Source organism: Lichenostomus cassidix, chromosome Z, assembly GCF_008360975.1.
Source record: "Lichenostomus cassidix isolate B80296 chromosome Z, HeHo_3.0, whole genome shotgun sequence".
Lineage (NCBI taxonomy): Eukaryota > Metazoa > Chordata > Aves > Passeriformes > Meliphagidae > Lichenostomus > Lichenostomus cassidix.
In genome coordinates, this window is record NC_139511.1 from 66,964,820 (window position 1) to 66,989,177 (window position 24,358).

Sequence of the window (24,358 nt, forward strand, 5' to 3'; positions counted from 1 at the left end):
GTGACAAAGGGCAGTGACTGTGCCCGTGCACACAGATCTGTCACCTGTCTTTGCTTGTGTGTGTGCATTTCATGGGAGAATGGTGCGTTGGCAGCCTGGCTTTACAAGCAATCCCTCCTCGGGCTCCTCACCTGTCGTGGGCAGGGATGGGTGTGACTGGCAGCCTACCAGCCAGATTCAGTGCAAACCATCTGCCTCTCACAGCAGGGCTGGGTAATGATCTCAGCGTGTTTCACGCCCTGGGAGCTTGGTGCAAACATGTTCTCATATGGTGGGTAACAAGGAAGTCCTAAACATTTCCAGCATGTGGAGAGACTCTGAAAGCAGTAGCCAAATCAGGGTGGGGCAGGTGCTGACAGTCGGCGGAGAGGGTGATGCTGTGGACTAAAAAGGGTCATTCCCTCACACAACACTTCTAGATTGAGCCCTGGCACTCTGAGCTCTTCATTGGCTCAGCCACCTCAGGGAAGGCAGTTCACTGCACTGTGCTTATCCCTGTGGAGACAAGCTGTTCTCTCTGCACAGCCCGGGGCACCTCTCCTATTTCTGTCACCAGCCTGCAGCTCTAGGGGTGGTTTTGCTAACCACTAATTGCTTGTTTCATTGAAACAGGGAAGGAAGGGTATTGTTGGATGTGGCTTTTCTCCCATTATCTTTCATTTCAGAGCTACCCTCTGTAACACTGCAGTGCAGAGGAAGCTCATCTCATTCTGTTCAGGTGAAGCTATGAAATGTAAGTCATTGTAGTCTGTAAACCCTCGTTCTCCTGGGGTCCTTCTTACTGACTATGCACAGCCAGAATGAAGCAGCATTTTCTGAGCTCGCTGATGATGGTGAGAAATGGAGAGTGGCTGCAGTGCTTGAGGCCAGCAGAACATGTTCATTCTCTCTGAAGCCTATTTCTCTCTCCAATGCTGCACACCTGAGTGACTTTGAAGAAAGGGCACAAGGAAACTCAGACACAGGCTTTCTGTGTAACAGAGTCACGGAGAGGTGGAGTAGCAAAGGAGTTTTGAGTTCATATAAAGCTCATGAAACATGCATCTGATATCTCAGAGCTGAAGCTAAAAGAGTTGGGGAGAGACATTTCATTGTCTGCCATGGCTTGTGCTGGAATTCAAAGATGTCAAGATTTCCTGCTGAAGTAATCCTGCTGTTTAGTATTTAATCCATTTAGCCAGTGTCTACAGAAAATAAGGCAACAGAGTTGGATCTTCCAGTTGGTTTCCTTTCTGGACAGAAGGAGTATTATATTTTTGCAGCCTTGTTATTTGGGTTGTGAGCAAGAGAGAATTTCCATTGTCTTTTTCCCTGACCTTTTTTGATCTTTTCCAATAGCTGATAGCTGCTATTCAGACTGTTCCAAAATCAGCAAAGTAAAGCAGAGCTGGTTTTGTTACTTTTTGCTGCCCACAATTCTTTTCTCCACTCTAACAGAAGTACCTAGAACGTCTGTTCTTACTGTCCTGCTGGTGGGCAGAGCTCAAGATGCCATGGAAGTCCTGTCTGTCTGCAGATGGAGGACAGCACTGCATTGACTTATGGAAGCGAAGGGGTCAGGGCTTCACTGCTTTCATGTGGAAAATTTGCTTTTCCGGCATGTGTGGTCATCTCTCTGTTAGGGACTAAGTTCTGCGTTGCTGTTTCATTTTGTGTTTGCTTACATAAGCAACAGCTCATAAAATCTACAATTTAAACCAGAGGACACCAAGATGAAAATCTGCATTGTACTTCATCAGTGCCTTACCACATTAAGGCACCTGGGTTAATCTTATTAAATGAATTGACAAATTGACAAGTCCATTTCTTTAATCTAGTTGCCCTTTCATTTTGATGGTCAGATGGAGCCACTGACCCTTAAATGAGTCAAAACTTTCAAATCCCTGTCTTGGATGGTAAACACCTTGTCATAGCTTCCAAAACAAATTATAAATTACATCTTTAAAAGCTCTTTTAATTAAAAAAAAAAAAAAAGACCTCTCAGATACATACACCTTCAGTAGGTTAGATGCTTTCTTCTGAAACTTGCTGTATATGAACTGAGACAAATACAAAAGGAAAATCTGGTGACTCCCATATGGTGTTTCAGGCTATTTTCTGGTTGGCAAGCTGAGTACACCGGTCCTCAAAATGTTAATAAGCCTTTTGTAAATGAGTTTTAACTTGTTAATTAAGAATTTCTAGCTATGGTTATGACCTGCAGGGAAATGTTTAATTGGCTGTTTTCCCTAGCTGGTTCAATGTCTTCTTACTAGAAAGAAGTAGGAGCATATACTTGTGGGACTTGAATGCCTCAGACCTAGTGTAAGGCAGGGTTCCTGTGCTCAACACTGCTGCAGGAATTTTCACTGGTGACCTCTTTAAGGAAGGTCTCCACATTAGGGCAGCAGAGCAAGCACTTGCTTGCCTTCCTCAGTTTGCCGTGGGAGATGAATGCAGGTAGTGGGGTGGCAACAGAAACGAGTTCTTCTCTGATGGAGCATGGTTATAGATTTCCCACACAGCTGGAGTTTCCATCCCTGAGGTTGTTCAAAGCCATCTCATCATGGTTCTGGGCATCCAGCACTAAATGGCCTTTTTTGAGCAGCAGAAATTGGACCAGGTGACCTCAAGAAGACCCTGCAAACCTGAGCCAGCATGTGATCCTTCTCAGCCAGCAAAAGGAGGGAAGGGATGCTCCATTGCTGTGAGTCAGCAGCTGGCAAAGGTGCAGCAGGACAGAGAAGAGCAGGGGGCATTTGCAATCACCAGCCTTTTCCTGGAGGAGGGGTGGCCTTTCAAGGTGTGAAAGATGACACTTGATGTTCCCAAAGGAGATGAAGAGATTGTGCTTGTAACCAAAACATGGGCCTGGGTCCATTGTCAAACAGAAATGCCTACATGTGACTTGGACTGGCTTTCCAGCATCCAAACTATACTCTCTTGCTATCTGCTAGAAAGCGCATTAAATTACTGGATACTGTGCTAAATTCACGTGTTTCTTTGTAGCTGAGTACCCGTAGAGCTCATTCAGCATTTCTCACAGTGACACCTGGTTTCCTTGCTGCAGAAATCCAGCCACTGCTGGAGACAGCAGCATGCCGTGGGTGTGGGGGCAAAGTGGGGAGGAGGTGCTGCATGGGCAGGATCACTGCCATCACTTCCAGTTAGTTGGGATTGGACTTTCCTACTCAAGTGGAGAACATTTTGGTACCTCACACAGGCAGGCTTTCTGCAGCACAGAAAACAACCAGAAGAATATTTCTATAAAACTAATTTAGGACCGCCTTCCAGTTATATTGAAGATAGTGATTTGTCACTGTGCTGTGACTTCCTTTTTAAATGCTTGGCTGTAGCTGAAAACATATTTCAGCAAGTTGCAGTCAAAATCTGGAAATCCAGTCACGTCTGTGTACAGCCATTATTGAGTTTAATGAGAACTGCATGTCTGCAACAAATGGCACCCCCATTTGTCTTCATCTAATCATACATTAAATCCTTCATTGCTAAAATAATCTCAGAAAATTTGGGGTGAATCCCTGATTGAAAATAACTGTCTCATAGCAGTGACCATCTGGAAATGCCTGTTACAGAATAGCTGTGAAGGGTGAAGGATGCCTCCTTCTCTGCTCCCATTTAAAGCTTTCTAAGTAGAGTGTTTCGTTTGAGGGAGCAGCCACATGGTGGTTTCCACTGTTGCAAACCACTTCCCTGATTCAGATGCACTGAGATAAGCAGACAGTGTGAAGAAGTGCATAGAAAATTACTGAGGTCTGTTTGTGCAAGAAAGCCTTTAAAGCAGACACAAGATTGAACAATATTCTGCTTTATTAACGTAGATTGGAATTTCCTGCTAGCTGAGAATAATGCAAAGGTCGATCACCAGCTGCAAGCAAACAGCATGTGGTTGATTCTAAAATTAGTTAATCTCTAGCATTTCCATTTCTTTTCCTTGTATTTCTTGTTCTCTACCTTTAGCTTGGGAATCCAATTAAAGATATGGTAAGCTTGAAAGAAGTTTTTTTTCTTTTTTTGTTCTCTATAAACTTCTGTTAACTGCTGCAGTTGAGATAACTAGGTGTCTGTTGCCTATCATTATGCCCAGGGTATTATTATGTCCCTTAAACTTTCCATAGGCTCAGTTACATGATTTTAGTGGTTCAGAGTTATCTGCTGGAATCTGCTAGCAGCTGCATTGTCTGCAACTATTTTATACCGACTTTTTAGAAGTTTGTTTTTTGGTTTTGTTTTTTTAAATCTCAGGCTCAGAGATAATTCAGGAAGAACCTGAATAATGGCCTCATAAAACCCTCACTTTCTTTTTGCTGATGAGCTGGAAGCCAGTGGTGTTATGATGCAGCACCATGACTAGTCTGGAGGTGGGAAAATTGCCGGAGCCTTGGATGAAAAGGAGGACAGCAGCACTGCAGGCATAAAATGGCCCAGTGTTTTCGTGACATGCAAGGCAACACTAACTACTGAAGAAACTAAAGAGAGTCTGTGCTGGCTTTAGGGAATCTTGAAAAACAGTTTTAACCTAAGAGGTGTATAAAGTAAACAACTTCAGAGCAGAAGTACCTATCCAGGGACATGGGGCTGATCCTTTGCCTGCAGAGGTGATTTGTGTGGCAGAGATGGTGACCCTGAGAAATGGCATAGCTAGCAAATTATGCAAAAGCTTGTCAGGTTCGAGTTTAAGTACTGAGAGCCAATTGTGCTGTCTGGTTGTAATAAACCAGGTCTTCTCTGCAAAATATTACTGGGGAGATGCTAATTAGTCATGTACATACAACAGATAGAACAGATGTATAGAACTTAGTTGCTGTTCTGTGTATGATCATGGATCTCAGCCTAAGCTGGGCTTTAGGCTCCTCTGTTCTGCAGGTGAATCTCACTGCTCTGCACTCACTGCTGGTACCTGCTGTCTATAGAGCTGGGCTAGAGCAGGTATGAGCACAACAAAGCATCATTTCATCCCAGCTGGTTGCATCACAGATAAAAGGCTAATTTCTTAAAGCCCTGACGAGTGTGTTCTGGAATGCCCTGCGTCCAGGGAGTGCTGTGGACATGAGCACCACAGGGGACAGGGCTGACAGCACCACTCTCTGTAGAATCTCTGGGCATCTTTTCTTTTTCTCCAGCCTCTCCATCTGCCATGGCCTGTTTAGTGGGGCAGGCACTAATATGTTTGATAGCTTCTCTAATTCCCTTGTTGTGTTAAAATTTTTAAGAATTTTAATTTTAATCTCTTGCTAAACATTCCTCACTAACAGTGACAGAATTTATCAAATTGTCTAGCTTGCTTTAGTAGGCTACAGCAAATATTTTCTCAGGTTGCAAAGTCAGAATTGTCCTTTCTTCTTTTTAGTAATTGTAAATAGAGTTTTAGGATTCACAATTTCTCACTTCTTTTGGTGTAAGGGTTCAGACAGCTGGTTTCTGTGATTTCTGCAATATTCTGTTGGTTTAAATAGGCATCCTAATGGGAGTAATACAAAAGATGTTAAATGCAAACATGTCTTTTAAACATTGCTTATATAGAAATACTCATATTGTTATATATGGAAAGAGGAGAACCTAATCTTAAATGTTACATTCTCTTCTTACTCGTTGCTGTGACAGTGGTGAGAGCCCTCAGCAAGGCAGTGTGGGCTGCAAAAGTGCACTAATGTAAAGCTTGAGCAATACCATTGAAAAGAAAAGATTTTTCTTCATGTTTCTTCGGTGCACTGCAAGCAGACAAAGGTCTGCAGCCTTATGTCGTGTCTTAAGCATGAAAATTTCTGCACTGATAAAATCACAAAGCAGAAAAAACAGCCATCAGCAATGTATCTATTTACACAGAATGCCAAAAAGTAGCATCACAAGGGAAGGAACCCCCCACAAGCCATGTCATGACTGAGCCTGTGTGCAGCCTGACCAGGGTGTCCCATGCAGTGCTGGCATGCAGAGCTGCACTTGGGCTGGACAGGAGGACAGGAGGTGCAGCAGTGCAGCAGGAGGATTCTGAAGCCACACACAGAACTACCCAGAAGAGGTGGTATCTGATCTTGTGCTTATGTCCAGCTCTGCTTTCTCTTTTTAAGTAGATTCCTGACCTACTTTTTGTGACTGTTCACAGGGTATTTGTGACACATGGCCTCAAGGAGAGTTTATCTGTATCATCCATGTTATTAGGATGACTGGGGCAAAATCCACACATGCTAGTGGGGAAAGAGGGAGAGAGTTTTTAAAAGACTTGATATTTGGTGTTTGCTTGCATATTCTGGAATGCCACTTGAAACCTTGTATGTTTTACGGGAAAAATAGCTTGCAGTGATACAGGGCAGAAAATTAAAGCAATCAGAAATGCTTGCTGCTCAGCACTGCTTCTTATGATCCACTTTAGGGACAACAGTAGGAAAGGCATAAGTCTTAAATTCCAGGAAGGTAGAGAACACTTATCTTTTCATTCAACCACTTATTTATGACCCTTCCACTAACGTTGGAACAACTGACTCTGGGCCTTTTAAATTTAAGCTGCTGTTTTCTGTGTCTTCTCTAACATCATTTTCATAGTCCTCCTATAAGGAGACAAACTGGGGAGTTGAAGAACTGATGAGATAGTAGAAAACCTTTCACACTGGTTTTCAGTTCAGCAAATATAATAACCACGAGTCATTAGAAAATACTTCAGACAAAAAACCACAGATTTTCATGAAGAATGAATTCTGCTATACCAGAGCCCATATATTAAAAAAAATAGTCGTTTATGAAACATGCCTTCTCCTAATTTTGCACTTGATCTCACCAAACTAGCTGCAAAGGAACAGTGTTGACTGTCCTCTAACACGGTGAACTTCTTGTTTCACATGTTAATATAACTTAGAGGGTCTTCATGGCTCATCAGGGTGGGCTGCCTTGTCCCATCACTGCAGACTGCTCCCTGTGACTTTTCCTTGAAGAGGCTGGATTGCTGCCAGTAGCACTGGAGGGTCTGGAGTGTCAGGATTAACTGGGCTCATGGAGTGCTTGGAGAAGCATCTCTAGCTGTTCCAGTGGGTACAAGCTAACAGGTCCCACGGGGATGGTGACTGCCAATGCACAGAGTTTCTCTGACATCTACATATAAACTATTCCCATCTCATATGTGGGGAAATGGGAACTGATTGCCGTTGTCACCTTGTGTTTAATGGGCCTTCTGGGGATCAAGTGCAGATATTTGTTGTCTATCCTCATTTCTACTAGAAGACACTTTGCTTATGAGCATCCAGATGCTCTGCTGTCTCAGATTTATCCAGAACTCCTCTTCCCCTTATTGTATCTATGAGTCACTCTGTGGTTGTCATAATTTATTTTTACAACATGCTGAAAGGTATAATGGAAAACTTATAAACATGCTAGGGAGAAGCCACCTGAAATAGCAAATGTTTCTAATTATAAAGTTAAAGCTGCCTTTCTAAGCTATTTGATTCTTTATTTTACCTTGAACAACCCAAAAATGTACTTGGCTACAATTAGACTCCAGATACAACAAGTGAATTGTAAATGAAAACCACCCTGTGGAAAATTACACTATTAGCCTGGAGCAGTAGCCCTGATCTTTACAGTTTATGGTGCTGCACAGCCTGTACATCCAGTAATGTTCTGTGAGTCCATGAGTTCTTTAAAAGCAGAACAGTTTAGTTTAAAAAAAAAAAAAAAATTATTACATGCTTTCATGTTTATTACTTTTTTATATTTCCAGACTTTTCCACGTTAGTCTGGTTTCAATGGTAAGTAATTCGTCTATGCCTTACCAATATCTATTAGGCAGTGCTCCTGAAAGGGCTACATTTGATTAGTCTCAGCCATGCTTTTGGTATCTGCAAGGCAAAAAAAAATTGCATTTGATTTCTGTACAGGGAAGAGTAATATTAATTGTAATTTAGAATTTGAGTGCTCCGTGATTGTACTTGATTTTAAGCCCTTTCCTTATGCAGAGTTGCATCCTGATGGTCCAGGTTTGCTGCTTTATGGAAGTGATTTGCTGACTGTACTAATTAAAGACTCTGGTCGACACCTTCAGCCATCACTGGTTCATGACAGTGTTCATACAGAAACAAGAGTGGCAAAGTCACAGCTGACACAGGAGAAAAGGAGCAGGCAGGGATCAGGACCACGTGCATCCAGGTTCAAGAGAGCAGAGAATGATTTACAATTCTCACTGCCTAAATCTGTCATGTCCTGGCTGCTGTGAAGAAGTCATCACACTGGCTGAGATTGACATCTGGAGCCAGCAGTCTGAATACAGACCCTTCATCTGCTCGCTGCACTGGGAGCCAGGGGCATTTCAGATGCCATTGGAGATTGTTCAAATGGGGTCTTCAGGAATTACATTAGTTGGCTTGGGCACAGGACATTAAAAGTGATGTCTTATCCTTGTACAGGATTTGAGTGGATGCCAGTTTGCATGAGTCTTGCCCTAGTCATTAAAATAAACAATTGAGGAACTTTCACTTGGCTAAAAGAAGAGCTCTAAGTCAGCACTTCTCTTGCTGGGAAGAGGTTGAAGAACCTTATGTTTTGTTTTGCTTGCTTTACCTCTGTTTGCAGGGTCTTCAGTTTTGAATGGATATGGGAGATATACTTAGCACACAGGGATCAATACCCTAACACAGTTCCTAGATGATCTCTTCCTGGATAGAATGTGTATTAACTGAAATTCCTTAGGTTATGAAGTTTAGAAGACCAATGGTGAGTTTTGGGTTAAAGTGATGTTTTCCAGAGAAGAAACAGGAGTTTGCAAGTGGCATCTCCCTTCTTGTATCTTTTTCAAATGCCATAAAAAGGAAGAGAGTCTCTTTAACCATCTTCTGGAACACACACACAATTCTTTTAGATTTGGCTTTCTTTTTAATTCATGGAGAACAGCTGTGGCATTGTTACTCCAACAATGTAAGTGAATCTCGTAACAGATGGTTCTTGCACTGGCTGGGATGAAAGCAGCTTCCTTCATCCTGGTGGGGCTTTTGTGTTTTTCTTAGATCCTGGTATCTTGACAGGGCTCAAGTAAGACTTTGCTGTTTTCATTCCGATGTAAGTACAGTGTCACTCCAGTAATTCTGCAATGAAGTGTTGCCCCTCCCTCTTTAAATCTTTTCTTCTGAAAACAAGGGGAACAGTAGTAATGACTTTCATTTCTTAATTTCCAGTGCTGGTGCAACACACTCAGCTAGAAAGATCTGAGTGGAAACATAAAGTTCCTCCAGCTGGAAATGATTGTGCAAGTGTTGGAAGGGAGCTACAAAGTGCATTTGTATCAAAGACACCTGGTTTAGACCTTGAAATTTTCTTCCCTCCATTGCCCCAACTGAGGGAGGTTTATTAGAAAGAAGAGCAGATGTTTGGACCATGTAATTGTTTGCATATAAAATAGAAAGCTTGCTCAGGTAACATTCAACCTCCTGCTTCTGAAGCAGGGATGAGTCTGCACATGGCAGAACCGCGTGGACTCTTACCTCACAGACTCAAACAGATGTAGGAATCTCATGCTTACAGAGTCTGTTTTTTTCACCTGTGGTGTTTTTGTGACAGTCATCTTGAATATGACATGAGATGCACCAGCCCCCTCTCCTTGCTGTGCCAGCAGCATCTGTGAATCAGCACAGCCCAGCTGCAGTGGCTTCACAGAACTGGGTCCTGGCTTTGAGGGCCAGTCAATGCAGTTGTGGTCCCATCAGTAAGCACTGGGATGCTTGTGTGTGCAAGGAGTGATGTGATCCCAACTTCATTCTTTCCCTCCAGGGAGTGCTGCTCAGGCTCTCTGGGCAGGTGAGCGCCACAGCTTTGAGGTGGTAATCAGATGATAAGGCAGCCTGTGCTGCCAGAAAAGCCATATCCCTCCTCTTTCAAGGAAAAAGCAGCATGCCAGCTTTGGCTGCCAGCTGAACTATGCCGTTGGTGGAGGAAATGCAAAAACATTATGTGAGTAAATGTCACAATTTGTGGGTGAATGACTTGTCAGCCTGGCAGTCAGTTGTGGTGGAAGGGGGAATGCTTTGTGTTAGCAGTAATAGTCTCATCTGAATAGCTGAGATCTTCACTCGAGTCATTGTCATAGACTGTGTTCACCTGCCTCTATTAGTTCATGCTCTCTGTGGGGATGTGACTGAAAAGTAATTTTCAAAACCCTTCTTTTTGTCCATCATCTGCAGATAGAGGTCTGAAGGAGTCACACTAACAGAAGGAGCAGGAGTTCGTCCTGACAAGGGCTCAGTAAGAATCCCTGTTTGCTGGTGGTTAGTGAGCTGCATTCTTCCCCCTTAAGACACCTTACTGTGATAATTGTCTCCTGAAAACTGTATTGCTGGCATAAGACCTAGGCTAGTTCTGGAAGCCTTTGAGAAATGATACTCATTTCAGAAGAAATGTACAACCTCAGGAAAAGCTGTGCCGTGCAGCAGTTGCTGGATATGTCAGGGAGTAGAGACAGTGAGGAGTTAAATTGAAGTGAGAGGAGAATGGAACTTCAGCAGCTGTACTCTCCACACAGCTATGCTTTTGTGAGATACATCTTGGCTCTGTACAAACCACAGTACAAACGCCTGTTTTACTTGGTGTACTTTTCATGTCTGGAGTTAAAACATGGTGTGCATGCAATAGGATACCCACCTGTGCAATGGAAATACAGAATAATTACCAAAATGTTTATGTGGGTGTTGGGGCTCAGGGTGCTGGGCATGCTCATAAATTGAGATGTTTGGCACTTACTAATGTATAGTTAAGATGCCACGCATTGTTTCTCTGCGCAGGGGTTACTGTCAGCAGCTTAGGGTTATCATGAGCATAATGGCAGGAGGCAGCTACCTTCATAATTTGCTTGATGTAAAAGCTGGACCTAAGAACTAACATCTCAAACTGGAGTTCAGCCATACAGGTGGTTTTGGAAGCCTCAAAAGCAGTCAGTCACAAATTCCCTGAACCCAGCCCCATTAAATAATGTTTGGGGAGTAGTTATATCTGAAAAGTCCTTGGTGGAGTTGAGGTAAATGGCCCTAAACTGTGCTGGTTTTTGCTATTTAATATTAATTTCTGATCAAGCAATTATGCTGGGATTTTACATAATATAAGATCAGAACAAATTAATTTTGCTATGTTAAAATCTGTTATCTTTCCTGCAAACAGGAAATAATTCACAGCTTCTTGATAACTCTGAAATTACTGAGGTGGGAAGCTCAAGTGATTCACGTGTCTCTGTGTAAGCACAGGTGTATGCTCACTGTTGCCTATTGCTCTGCTTCAAACAATTGCAACTACTGCAGAAGAGGAAGCATATAAAACAGGGAAGCACACCATTATCCTGTGATTAAACATATCACAGTCTTAATGTCATTCTTCACATCTGATATTTATTCTAGTGGCTGCGCGAACTGAATCACAGAATATGCTGAGTTTGAAGGGAACCAGAGGCATCATTGAATCCAACTCCTAGCCATTCACAGGACATCCCAAGAGTCACACCATGTGCCTGAGATCATTGTCCAAACACTACTTGAACTCAGGCTTGGGGCAATGACCACTTCCCTGGAGAGCCTGTTCTGGTGCTCACCCACCCTCTGGGTGAAAGACTTTTTCCTGATGTCCAACCTAGACCTCCCATGACACAACTTCAGGCTGTTCCCTCAGGTCCTGTCCCTGAGCACAACAGAGAAGAGACAGGTGCCTCCCCTCTGCGTCCCCTCATGAGGAAGTTGTAGATTGTGATGAGCTCTCCCACCTCAGTCTTCTCCAGGCTGAAGAAACCAAGTGACCTGAGCAGCTCCTCCTAAAGCTTTCCCTCCAGAACTTTCACGATCCTTGTGGCTCTCCTTTGGATGCTCTCTAATAGCTAATGCCTTTTCTATATGGAGCACAGGTTACAATTAAATTGTTGACCTCTCTGGTATAGGTGAGCCACTTGAGTTGTTTTGGGTGTTTTCTGGCCATGACCCCATTTCATTTTCTGTGACCCTCTTCTGTTGGGCTCATGCTACTTGTATGCTGTCTAAGGATCACCCCACATCACACCCCTCAATTAAAAGCACTTCTGTGGGCAGTTTGCACCAGCTCTTGTGACAGTGCCCAATTTCAAGTCATCATAGATGGCCCTGTCACTGAGATTGAAAACATTGCTTTGGAGGTAAAGTAGGTACAAGATGGATTTTTACTTCAACAATTGTAGAGGCAGAGAAAAGTTTAATTGGAAGTGTATCCACTTTAAAGTAAATTGAAAGCCTTCAAGTTTTGTAAGGTTAGAACATGTTACAGGTAGGTAGGGGCTGCTGCTTCATGGGAAGTATAGTGTCTCATCTAGAAATTATTATCTCGACAGGAGACACTCTTCAACACTAACAGGCTCCCATTAGTGAGTGAAAATAAAAGGTCTGGAAGTAAGGAGAGGAAGATGGTAAGAACAAAAGAAGGTATGTGAAAGAGCAGTAAAGAGCAAGCAAACCTAAAATGATATCCTGAGGTAGCTACTCTCAGCTTACAGGCTGATTGTTACGATTTGTGTCGCTGGCATATCATGTGATTTTACATCACTGTGGGCCAGGACTCTGCTGTCTCTTTTGAATGTCACTGCAGTGCACTTAGGTGTCTTGTGTTTCTACAAACATGAGCATCAGCTTAGATAGATCTGTATGCAGTAAAGTATCATGAAGATGTGCCCAGGGTTAGGCTGTATGTAGATGAGCTATTTAAAACGTGATTTTCATCTAAAGCATCAGAAACTCTCTCGGAGCTGTGGCACTGGAGGCAGGGACCTAATGAGACTGCTTTAATACAGCTCTAACATACACATTAGGTAGTGGTTGGAAAGACAGTCAATCTTTCAAGGCTTAAGCAGCACTTTCTGAAAGTGCCTTCAATTAACAGCTAATGACAAGCTTTCTTTAGTGATTCTCTGGTTATGTTGTACAGCCAGATAATGAGAATGATCATCCAGAGATACTTCGATTTATTTACCATTTTTTATCTCATTGGGAGGCTGATGAATATTTGATCCAGTAATGTTCCTATTTATGCCTCCATAAGTCAAGTGCCCGAGTTCGGCTTCAATCCATCATTGCTCTGAAGATTTACATTTCAGATAGATTTTTCCAGCAGCACAGATGTTGCAAACCTTAAATTAATGCACAAAGCTGCCTCTACCCTGCAGAAGATGAAACTATTAGGTAAGGAAAACAATATCTCTTTTGGATGCCTGTCTTCTTAATGGTAATGGAATTTAAAAGATCTACAAAGGGCTATTTCAGCTAAATATCTTATGTCCACCGCTATTTGAAAAGAGAATAATGAGCTGAAAGTGTTTCTGTGCCTACCTGCAGTGTTAATTGAAAGCTGTGAAGACACACAGATAGAACCAGGCTCAGGGGACCTTTCTTACAGAAATTTTACGTGAACCATCTCTCCTGTACCTGAATGTGTTGTCAAAGCTGTCCGTATTAAGTTAAAAGGCTTCAGAGGTAGTGAAATGCTTCCCTTTGTATTAATTCTATACAGCTTACAAACCAAATTGAAACCTCAGAAGTTCCCATTCTCACATTTTGTTGTTTCTTTCTCTAGTCTGTTTTTCTGTACATACTGTGCACAGCTCCAAACTTAAAACTGAGAAGGTACCTTAGGAGGAAATATGCACATTTTTGATTTGCTTTTGAAGATTACATGTTGCTCTTCCCCTTTTTAGTTCTAAGCTCCTTATATGAGTGAGACTCACCAGGAGAAGAAATTGTCAGAAGTAACAGATTTGTGGAGAGGTGACTCTTTACATTGATCAGGGACATGTGACATAATTGAAACATTGGCTCTCTCTGTGAATTACAGTGATTTGGATGATAATAGGAGAGGGTAAGTTCCTGAGAAAATTGACTGAGCAAAGAGCATGAAGGCATTCACAAGCTAATTCTGGAAAAACAATTTGCTGGAAAGGGAAGATAATAGGATGAAGCTCACAAGCCTGTGTACTGACACCAACATTTAAAACATCTAATGAATGGTCTGGCATGTGAGACTGGTGATTTATGTAATTTTCTTCTTCATTTAAAATGCTTGCAGGAAGGGACCATATTTCATGACCGTAATATAGTGCTGGAATTGCAGCTCCTGACCAATTTTTCTTCCCCTGCAGTGTAGTTTGGGGTGTAATACTGGTTCTCATTGCTTTATGGTGCATGCTCTCTAATGTGTTCAGTAGAGCTGCCTGTGTAAAGATGCTGTTGTTGCAGGGGGCAGAGCCCTGGAGGAGGACCCAGTTCTGCTCTTGTGTTTAGCAGCTTCACTTCTCTGGATCTCAGTTTTCCCAGATATAAAATGGGGAAATTGTTCAGACCTCTCCTGCAAAAACAGTGCGAAATATTAAAAGGAAAGTAGAAAACTGAGACACAGGGAAAAAAAACTAGCATCACTGCAGGGAACAGGAATGAAGCCAGCTGTGCAGTGTGGTGGTAGCGACATGAAGGCAAACAAAAGTTCAGGGAGATTAAAATGCAAGCAAAAAATGGTGAAGCCATCCTAGATCAGTAGTATGTCGCCTGGAACATGGTGCGTATTTCTGCTCAGCCATCCTAAAAACAATATTTTGGAATCAGGAAGAGTTTGAGCATCTGTAACAGGAAAGAAAAAATGGTGAAAGTACTGAGATTGTTTCTTCTTGAAGCAGCACGATGGAGGCACATTGTGAGGAGCAGAGCAATCAAAGAGGTGGGAAAAAAGAGATAAAGAATTAGTAGATACTTGAACTCCTGCTCCAAAACACCAGGTATTAAGGACTTAGTGAGACTGAATGACACTGATCCCAAGGCTGAGTTGGTGGAGTGAGGGGGAAGAGGCTGAGTTGCAAATCCATTCCTACAGCTTGTGGATCCACTGGTATAAGACTCAGGTAAATGGGACCAACAACACAGTAGAAATAAATACTGTGAGAAGGAATAGACATTCTATTTTCAGCACCTCTGGCAGGCCACTAAATACTAGGTCTGGAAAGGGAACTTCCCCAAGTGCCAGGTCATCACAGCGCATCCATTCTTGTTTGGGGTGAGCACAAGTCTTTGGTAAGATCAAGGTAAGGATTAGGGCTCATTTCTTACAATAGTTCCTTACTTCAATAGCTCTTACTTCACTGAGGTCTTTCACTCTCCCAATTCTTGATGAAGGATGGCTGCACAGGCAGGAGGGTGATGCTGTCAGGGAAGCTTGCAAATAGGCTTTCAGGACGGGGAGGGACAGATTGGTGGAGAGGCGGCTCTTTACATTGATCAGGGACCTGTGACATAATTGAAACATTGTCTCTCTCCCTGAATTGCAGTAGTTTGGGATGATAATGGGAAGGGAGTAAGTTTGTGAGAAAATTACCTGAGCAAAAAGCATGAAGACATTCACAAGCTAATTCTGGAAAAACAGTTCAGGTACAGAAACACATGTCAGAGCAACACACACACAAGATGAGGAAAGGCATAAGAGCAAAACTCCCCTGATGGCCTAGAAAGACATTTTATGGATTGCTCTATGGCATTTTGCATGACAGATAGCGTGTGAGTACTTCAGAAAGTCCTTGTTCATCTCTGCAGCCCTGCTGCTAGGTGAAGGGATGCATTAGGGATGCTAGGTGAAGGGATGCTAGGTGAAGGGATGCACAAAAATTACCAGATGCTCCTAGTCTTTTCAAAATACCTTCCCTCTCTCATGATCTTGTGACTGCACAGATAAGGGCTTGAGACAGACCAATTAAGGCCAGAAATTCATTTGAGGCTTTCAGTGTAAAATACTTATTGCCTGATTCTTTCCCCCCTCTCCTGATTCACATCTTTTCACCTGCTCTAAGTGCAGCTCCCACTCATTTTGGTAGCATTTGTAAGCACTCAGTGTATCATCCTGCAGGGCTCTGATCCAGCATTCCAGCAAAGTAGGGAGACCTTATTAGTGACCCTTTGTGAGAAATCTGGTTTTAGAGACTTGGCACATTTCCTGTAAAAGCCTAAGGGTCCCAGTTCTCTAGGACAGCTCCACATTGTATAATCACAAAATCGTCTTTCTGTCTCTGCACTGTGCTCCCCTTTTCCCTGCATCACTTGCAGCTTCAGCAAGAAACCACAAACTTGAACTTCTGTTCTTTCCTTGTGTAACCCTGATTCATCTCCAGCATAGGTCCATGCTGAACTGCCAAGGGAAAGGGTTTACATGAGTATGTCATTAAAGACTGTGTTGTAGCACACAGGCTGCAGAGTCTCAAATTAGGCTGCAATAGCTGTATTTGAGAGCTTGGGAAACTAGCCTTGCTATTTTCTTCTGTCACTTCCCTGCAGTATTAAAAGAGAAAAATGAACTGCAAGAAAACCCCGACGTAGCCTGTCACAGCATCACCAGCATGGCTCTGGGCTCTGTCTGAGCACATTGCTACGTGCCACCAGCCTTAGCTGTGTTCAGGTCACAGAGACAGTCAGGTTCCTAAATCCGTTCATTACCAGAAGGCTTCTGGAGCTTCACTCAAAGGTAGTCTGGGATCACCTAGAGAAGTAACAGCAATGGTCAGATGTTGTCCTTCACATCTGTGAGCCCTGGCAGAGCAATGCCTGGGAGGGTACATCGTATCACTGATGTCTGGCAGCTGTGTCCTCCAGTGCTTTTAACCATGGGTGCTTTTCGCTGTCCCTGTTCTGTCTCTTCTTTCTCTTCTTAGCCCTGTTCTTCTAGGAGCATCATTCAGCCATTCTTACTTCCCCTCCTGGCTATCCAGCTATCTATCCAGTCTCTTTCTTCCATCACCTTCTCCAGCCAGCTCTAGTCCTACTGCCAGATCCTGCTTTTCCTCCTTGCTCACCCCCTGCCAGTCCCCCTGCCCTCATCATCCTCAGTCTTGGGCTGCATTTACAGAGAGGGATATCACTTAGAGAGGAGGGCTCAGGGTGACCAAATGTGTTCCCAGCACTCCACCTCAGTAAAAGAAAAAAGTATCTTTTTAGAATTATATACAAATAGGTACATATTTCAAATTAGGCTAAGAGAAATGTTTAAAGTGCAAAATTTCACCCCAAAGCATAGACATTTGGCTACTGAAAAAAGCACTCAAAATGCAAGGATTTGGGCAGTCACACTTAGAGAGCAAAGCAGGCAAAACCCCCCGTGGCTCACAGCAGTCTGCCTTCCAGCAGAGCCTGTGGGAGGGCCAGCACAGGGCCTCGGAGCTGGTCTGTGTCTCCACGACAGAAGGAGCAGCAGCCCAGAAGGAGCTGAATAAAGAGCAAGGGTCTGTGCATGTGCCTGAGCCTGTCCCGGGAAACACTGCTGGTGCACTCACCTTTTCATCTCCATTCCCAGCTCAAACAGGGATCTGGTTTGGGTTTTTGTGTGTGCAGTGAGTTCCCTCAACCTCCTGTTTCCACATCATGCAGTGCACCCTCCCATGCTCCACAATCTGCTGTGGCTCCTCAAAGGGTGCTGGGGACAGATGGCTTGATTTCAGCTGATAAAGGGACTGCCTTGAAAGAAGCGAGGCGGAAGCTGTCTGGCCTGATATCTCTTTCTGGTGCTGTCAACGGGAGGTGAAGGAGACAAGCTGGAGCTGGATGGACACCAGCTCCATTCCAGGGAGCGTGGAAAGGAAACAAATACCTTTAAAAAGCTCTTGTGCTGCTGTTAAATGGTGTCTGCTTGCCTTTATTTCAGAGACCTTCTGCCAAGCCCAGATTACCTCAATGTATGCTGTGGTCTTTGCTCAGCCTGCTGTGATGTATGAAAGATGAAGCTAAAATATCTTCAGACCCTCTCAAGGGACAGCCAGGGATGTGGCTGACGTTTTGTGTGCTGCTGACTTTTAAACTCAGTATGGTAAACTGCTAACCAGCCCTGTCGTTTCCCATCCACAGTGTTGGGCAGTGCTGCAGCTGTCAGACACCTTGCTGAACCCAGCCCCTGTGGGCAGCACAGGGCTGGCAGGCTCTCCAGGACCTTTGCAGTGCACAAACTGCAGCCCTGCAGTAACCAAGGAAATTGGGAGCAAGCTCAGTAAATAGTGGAAATGATAAGAGCCACCGCTTCTGGTAATAAAAATGGATTTTTCTTCAGGGTCCTCAATTTTGCACTTTTTTTTTTCAGCATGGGGAGGGGAGGAAATATCCCTGCCCTTTGGAGACAGAATAATTTATAAGCTGCTTTTATAAAAATCAGTGATTTCCCTTTAAGTTGGCTTCTGTGCCTTTGTCTCCGCTTTCCTGATTAGTCACATAATGAGGATATTTCTAATACAAATGTGTCAGGGGAGAAGGGAGCCAAACATTGCTTTATCAGAAGAGAATCTGTATCCCTTTGGATGCTAATTAGTCACGGAGACACAGGCGTGTGGAGCGGGGGCGAGGCGAGCTCTTATTTTAGAAGCCGAAATGATTTGTGCCCTCAGAATTTCTCAGGCAGGGCTAGAAAGCCGTGCCAAGGTAGGGAATACCTTAAGATCTCCCCTGGCTTTCACATCCCTGCCCCTCAGATGTGTTTGCCGTGCTGCTGCTCCTGTGCTGTTTGCAGGGTTATTTCTGTTGCAAGCTTGGCTAAACAGAAACTCTCTCCTTACAAATATGGAAATCTGATGGTTGAGCTCTTTATCTCTTGGGACAAGTTGAAAGCGTGATGCTAAAGAGAAAAGGGCTGATGAACTCTGAGCTTGGTGGCTTTGTATTCTCTACTAGTGCAGAGAAACTGGCAATTTTTTATTGCTGGGATCTGTCTTTGCAGGATGGACAAATGAACTTTCAGACCTTCCTCCTGGCAATGCTTTGAGCCAGCAGAGCTGTGTCAAAGTCTCTGCTCTGTCCAGGCTAAACTGGTGTCCACCTCTGAGATCCCTGCCTGTCTTTGGTGGGGCAGATGTGGTTGGTGCATAAGCCTTGGGCAGCTGCACATCTTGGGGGTTGTGTTGGAAAAGTCTGTGTTTTTTATATTTGTTAAAGACCTTTGAATGCCACTGGGTATCCATTATGGTTCCTGATAAATCTCTTGAACAACAGAACATTCTGAGTTTTTAGGGACCTGCAAGGATCATAGAGTCCAGCTCCTGGATCTGCTCAAGACAACCCCAGAAGTTACACCATGTGCCTGGGAGCATTATCCGAGTGCTTCTTGAACTCACACAGGTTTGGTGCTATGATTGTTTCCCTGGAGAGCCTCCTTTCCAGAACAGTGGAAAGAGCACCACAGTGCTTCTTTGGAGCTTCATTTCTTTCATGCCTATAGCCTGTCTTCTTTTCTCGGTTGAGACCAGAGTCAGGCTGCAGAGCCAGACACCCTTGCTCTCTGGAAGGGAGATTTACTAGATGCACAAGAGAGGCAGGATGAAAACTCATTATTGGAGAAGGAGTGAACAGAAGAAACAGTCCAACAGCTCAGAAAAGGATCTGAGGGATTGGATTAATAGTGCCCAGGGTATTCCAGAAGTGAAAAGCAAGACCTCCTTCATCAAACTTGTGTAAAAGTTGAACATGTAAGAATCAGCTGCCTTTCAAAAACAAAAACAAAATCCAAACCAACTGGAAAAGAACAAGTGAACCCAGATTTATGCTAGTAATGGCTGTGACATTGAACTTCTGACTAGAGCCCTTGATCTGTTGAAAGGTGTGGATATGGAGCCATCCCAGCTTTTCCGGCTATTGTTCTTACAGTTAGAGACTCTGAAAGCTTAATAACATCATATTTGCCATGCTGGGTCCAATCAATGGCCTGTGAAAGCAATTATCCAATCTCCAGGACATTGGTGGGAACTAACATCATTACAACAGGCTTCTCCTACTGTCATTTGTATTGTACCAGGTCTTTTTTATTTTTTTTGTCAGAATATATCACTTCTGCAGATTCTGCCAGAACCAACCAAAATTTTTAGTGTTTCCTTCAGGCAAACTTTGATTTTGTCTTCCATGTACAGCTGGGACAGCCTAGCTGGATGTGTCTCCACAAACCACTCTGTATATGCTGACAACTACAGCATTTCATTAAGGAAATTACTTGTCTTGCACTTCCTCAGCCAGTTTCTCTAGACGTTAGGGTTGTCCATGGGAAAGAAGCATAGCTCCCCAGAACTGTCCATGGGAAGGAAGCAGAGTTCCCCTCCACCATGCAGAGGAGTCTGGGGAAGTCTTCATTTGGGATGGAAAACAGCTCTCTCTTTGAAAACAGACTGTTCCTCTTGGCAAGGCTCTGTTAAAGCCTTGAAGAAGTCAAGATGGGGCACAGACCTGAACTAAGCTCTTGAGAGTAACCAGTGGGCATTAATTCAGTCACTGCAAGAACCTGCCATGGTCCCTTGCAGACAGCACTAGGGCCACGTAGTTTTATATAAGATTCAGCTGCAACATGCAGCCAAGGGCTTCAACTCCTGTTCCTGCCTCTGTCGTCCAAACACGCTGTGACCTTGGCTCTGACACGTTGCTCAATTTTTTAATCATTTTAAGGGTATCCTCCCCTCAAGAGTTGAGGTTTAAAGAGCAGTTTTAAACCTGTATGGGGTTTTTTATGATCCTGGTTTGGCCAGATGCCAGTTGCTAAACTGGCTCTTACAATAGCTACCAAGGAATCTGTGACACTTTAGCTCCTTGAATATTCGTGTTGCACCTCAGAGCTGTGGCTTTATTATCAGAAGTACAAAAGGAAAGGTGTAATAGCTTCACATCTATATCCTTTACAAGGAAGGAATTATTTTGATATTGAATCCTCCTGAAAACATACCTCGGTTAATGGCTGGTTTAAAATAGCTATTGCATGCCAGCCACTTGGTAAGTGCTGCAGCAGTGAGGAGTGCAGTGTGGCATTTCTCTAATTTGCAATGTTAATGATCCAATTTAAGTTGTGTAAAGCTAGCACAAGATACCAAACTTATAAATGCATGTGATAATAGAGATGGCTTATGTGTGTGAGAAGAGCCTGGAGGGAAATATGGTGTTAAATATACTCAATCATGATTGAAAGGAAAGGACCAGGGGCTGCTTGTGCTGCTAGTTCCTTAGAGGGAAATCTAACAGAAATCATGTAATTACTCCCGTTTTTCTTCTTTGTCCCTCAAATGCTTTTCCAAAGTATTAGGTCTACTTACTGAATTGGTGCTTCCTCTGCTACTGTAGACTCCCAGGATTAGTCATACATCATAATCTAAAAAAAAAAAAAAGATTCCTTCACTGTACTGCAAATGTCATTTTTGATTAGGAAAACAGACCTCTGAAACATCTTGTTCCCTCTCCACAGCTTATGCCTTTCTGTTTAATGCATTTTGTTCAGTTTGGAAGTGGCAGTCGGACAGGCCCTTCGTGGCCAGGATTCCAAGGGAGCATTTCAGCACAGGCACTGCAGCATCCTCAGGGAGACTGGCACTTCTGTTCCCATTTGAAGCAAACCAGTCTGAACTCCTGTTTACCTGTCAGTGAGTTGAGATATCCCAACTGCAGGTGTACACAGGAAAAAGTCATTTTAGTGACATTCTGGTTCAGTTTAATTATTAAGACTAGAGGTTTTCATCATGCAGCAATATTAACACTGCTGGCTTCTTAATTGCTGAAATAAAATGGTTTCAAATACCAATTTGTCTTACAATTATAAACTAATCAGGTTCAAAATCTGGATCTTGTAGTAGATATTGTGGGCCTAATTTGTTAAACAAGGTCTGTTCAGTAGTTGCTCAGAAAAGAAAAACAGCAATGTTGTCCGGGGTGCATTGGCTGAGCTAGTAGAAAGTCAATTAACAGTTGTTGTTTATTGCTTTGTTGAAAGAGTCAGTAGCTATCAGAATGTTTTTCAGTACATCAGTGACTGTGTCGCCCAAATGCCATTTATTTTGACTTTGGTACAGGGAAGGTGGTGATGCTGAGATGAACAGTTACTGCTCTGGATCTGACAGAGTGCACATGGTGATGAAAAGTGACAATCACATCTTCCCAAGAGCCTTCTGCTCTGTACCCCATTTGATTCTGGAGTTCCTTCAATATGTGAGACTTAGCAAAAAGATTGTTTTCTTCAGCTCACTTAGAGAGAAAGGTGAAGTCCAGCTGTGGTCCTTGGCAGTGGGTGGGGGAATTTGGAGAACCTCTCTTCCAGGATAGACTGGTGTTCTGACTAAATAAGTCTGCCCTAGAAGCAAGTTCTTCTCCTCTTAAGACAGATGGGGAAAAGAGACCTAAAAAGACCAGGGATCTTCACAGTTGGCACCAAATTGGGATCTGTCTGCCTGAAAACCAGATCAGCTCTGTTGACTTTCTGTGTGACATCAGTTTCTAACCTGGGTTTGCAACAATTCCGCAACTTCATCAGGCAAATGCACAGCTTCTTAGCCTTACATCCGCGGTTTTCTGTCATATTTCCTTGTAACCCTGTTGCAATTTAAGATAATAATTTCTTATTCTTGTGACCAGAAACATGGAAAAAAATGCTCCTCTTTTTCTCCCTGGCAGCCCTCTCTGTATCTTAAGACAGGTATTATGTCTGTCCTTAGTCTCCCCTTTCTTGTCTGAGCAACCCCATTCTTCCAGTGTTCTGTGGTAGTTGTAGCTTCTAGCTTTTATCCATAGGACTGGTGAGGGGATTACATCTCCCTTGAAGGAATGGGCTCCAAAACTCCTTAAGCTGAAGCCTGAGGAAGAAAGCATAAGAGAGTCTTCTGTGAGGCTTTCTGGTTCTGTTCCTGCTGTACATCACCCTGTGATACTTTCCTTTCTCTTGCCAAACATGCCATTATTACTGACCATTGTTCATCTATACAGTGGGTTTGGATTGATCCCCTATAAAACTGATCCTTTATAAATTTGAGCCTTTCTTTTATGCTGTTTCTTACATAGATGTCAAACTATGCACATCCTGGTTCCCAGTTGTTTTGTTCTGGGTGGGTTTTTTTAGGTACTTTATGTTCATAGATATTTTATGTCTATATTGCAGTGATATGTAGAGGCTACAGAGGTCTGCTGTCCAAAACACTGTGAGATGTTACATACCTTTTACATACTCACCTGTACACATCAGAGTCCCCTCCCCAGAAACTTTCTGCCTACAGCCAGATTTCTCAGGAATACCTGGCATGGAACAGCTTGAGGTAGAGGGACTCTGCCAACAGCATAGGATTTTCTGTTCCCAGGGCAGAGAGACTGAAGGTATAAATATTTATTACCAGCACAATGTTCTAGCCCAAGAGTCTGAATGACAACATGGGGATCATAGAACCTTCTTGGTGACCCAGATGTAACCCCTGTATTCAGGGTGCATGTGGTTTCTTACTTGTTCTTTTGCTCACTAAGTCAGTCCCTCGTGCACAGAACGTCTATCCGTTTTCCCAGACTCAATGTTTGATGTGGGAAAGAAACAAAACACTTGGATTTGTCCTTTCCTGTTAGCATTTGTGTGCAGCATGCAATCCACGTGGGCAGCTCCAGAAAGCAGATGTCTGCTGAGCTGCAAGCACTTGCTGTAAGCTGTCACAAGCATGTTGGTACCAAGACTTCCAGCATCTTTTAAGTAGGACAGAAGACAGCGAGCATGTCATTGGTGGGTACTGCAGAGAGACAAGTAGCTGGATGATATTTCTGATCAGTTGGCTCATACTGATTCAGCTGATGGTGGTCAGACAGAACCCTTTGAACTGTGGAGAAAAGTGATGGTCAAGCCCTGTATACTGGGTCTTTCCTTGAGATTAGAGGATGAGGGCAATCATGCCCCTTTGCTTTTATCCAAAAAAAGAAGCAGAGCTGCTTTGGTGATCATAGAATTTCCCACAGACAACAAAATGGAGAACATTTTCATAACAGCTCTAAGTATGACTGATTTTGAGGATAGGACCAATGAGCAGATAGGGATCTCTCAAGTTGCAGAGATGGTTTTGAGGTGCAGCTGAAGACCACAGAAATTGTGTATGCCTATTCCCATCCACATGCACTGGGGTCCCCAAGGATTTGCAGAGTAGAAAGCAGGGCCTTCTTAAGATTGCAAGGAGTCAGAAATCTTGACTGTGAAGGAAGGCAGAGAAAGCTGCATTTTCCCAGGTGCTGCAAGGGTGAATTTTTACCAAGTACCCAGCTCCATCATGGTGTAACTGCACACTTTTCTGGTTGTTTGGAGCAATTTACCCCCATACTCGGTGTGGGTTATTGGGAGAGGTAGATAATACAAATAAGAAGCTATTGAGCTGAGGCTTTCTTATTAAGTACTGCAAAATAGAAAATAAATTAAAACAGAAAAAAAATAAAAAGCCTGCTGAGTTTGCCATTTTTCCTTAAACCACAGATTTCAGTTTAAAGTGTTTTCACCTTCTCTCTGTGCTCCTGCATACCGATGATTCACAGCACTCTTGCTTCACAAAGGTTCGCTGGAACTAATTTCTGATGTTCAGAAATGGCACATGGTACACACACTGTGGGACATGGCTGCT

The 24,358-nt window shown here is 43.3% G+C and overlaps 1 protein-coding gene across 3 annotated transcripts in view; it reads left to right on the forward strand.

Annotated features, from left to right (window-relative positions):
* FAM219A (family with sequence similarity 219 member A) overlaps positions 1-24,358 on the forward strand; it is a 93,476-nt gene that overhangs the window by 25,769 nt on the left and 43,349 nt on the right. The window lies entirely within an intron of this gene.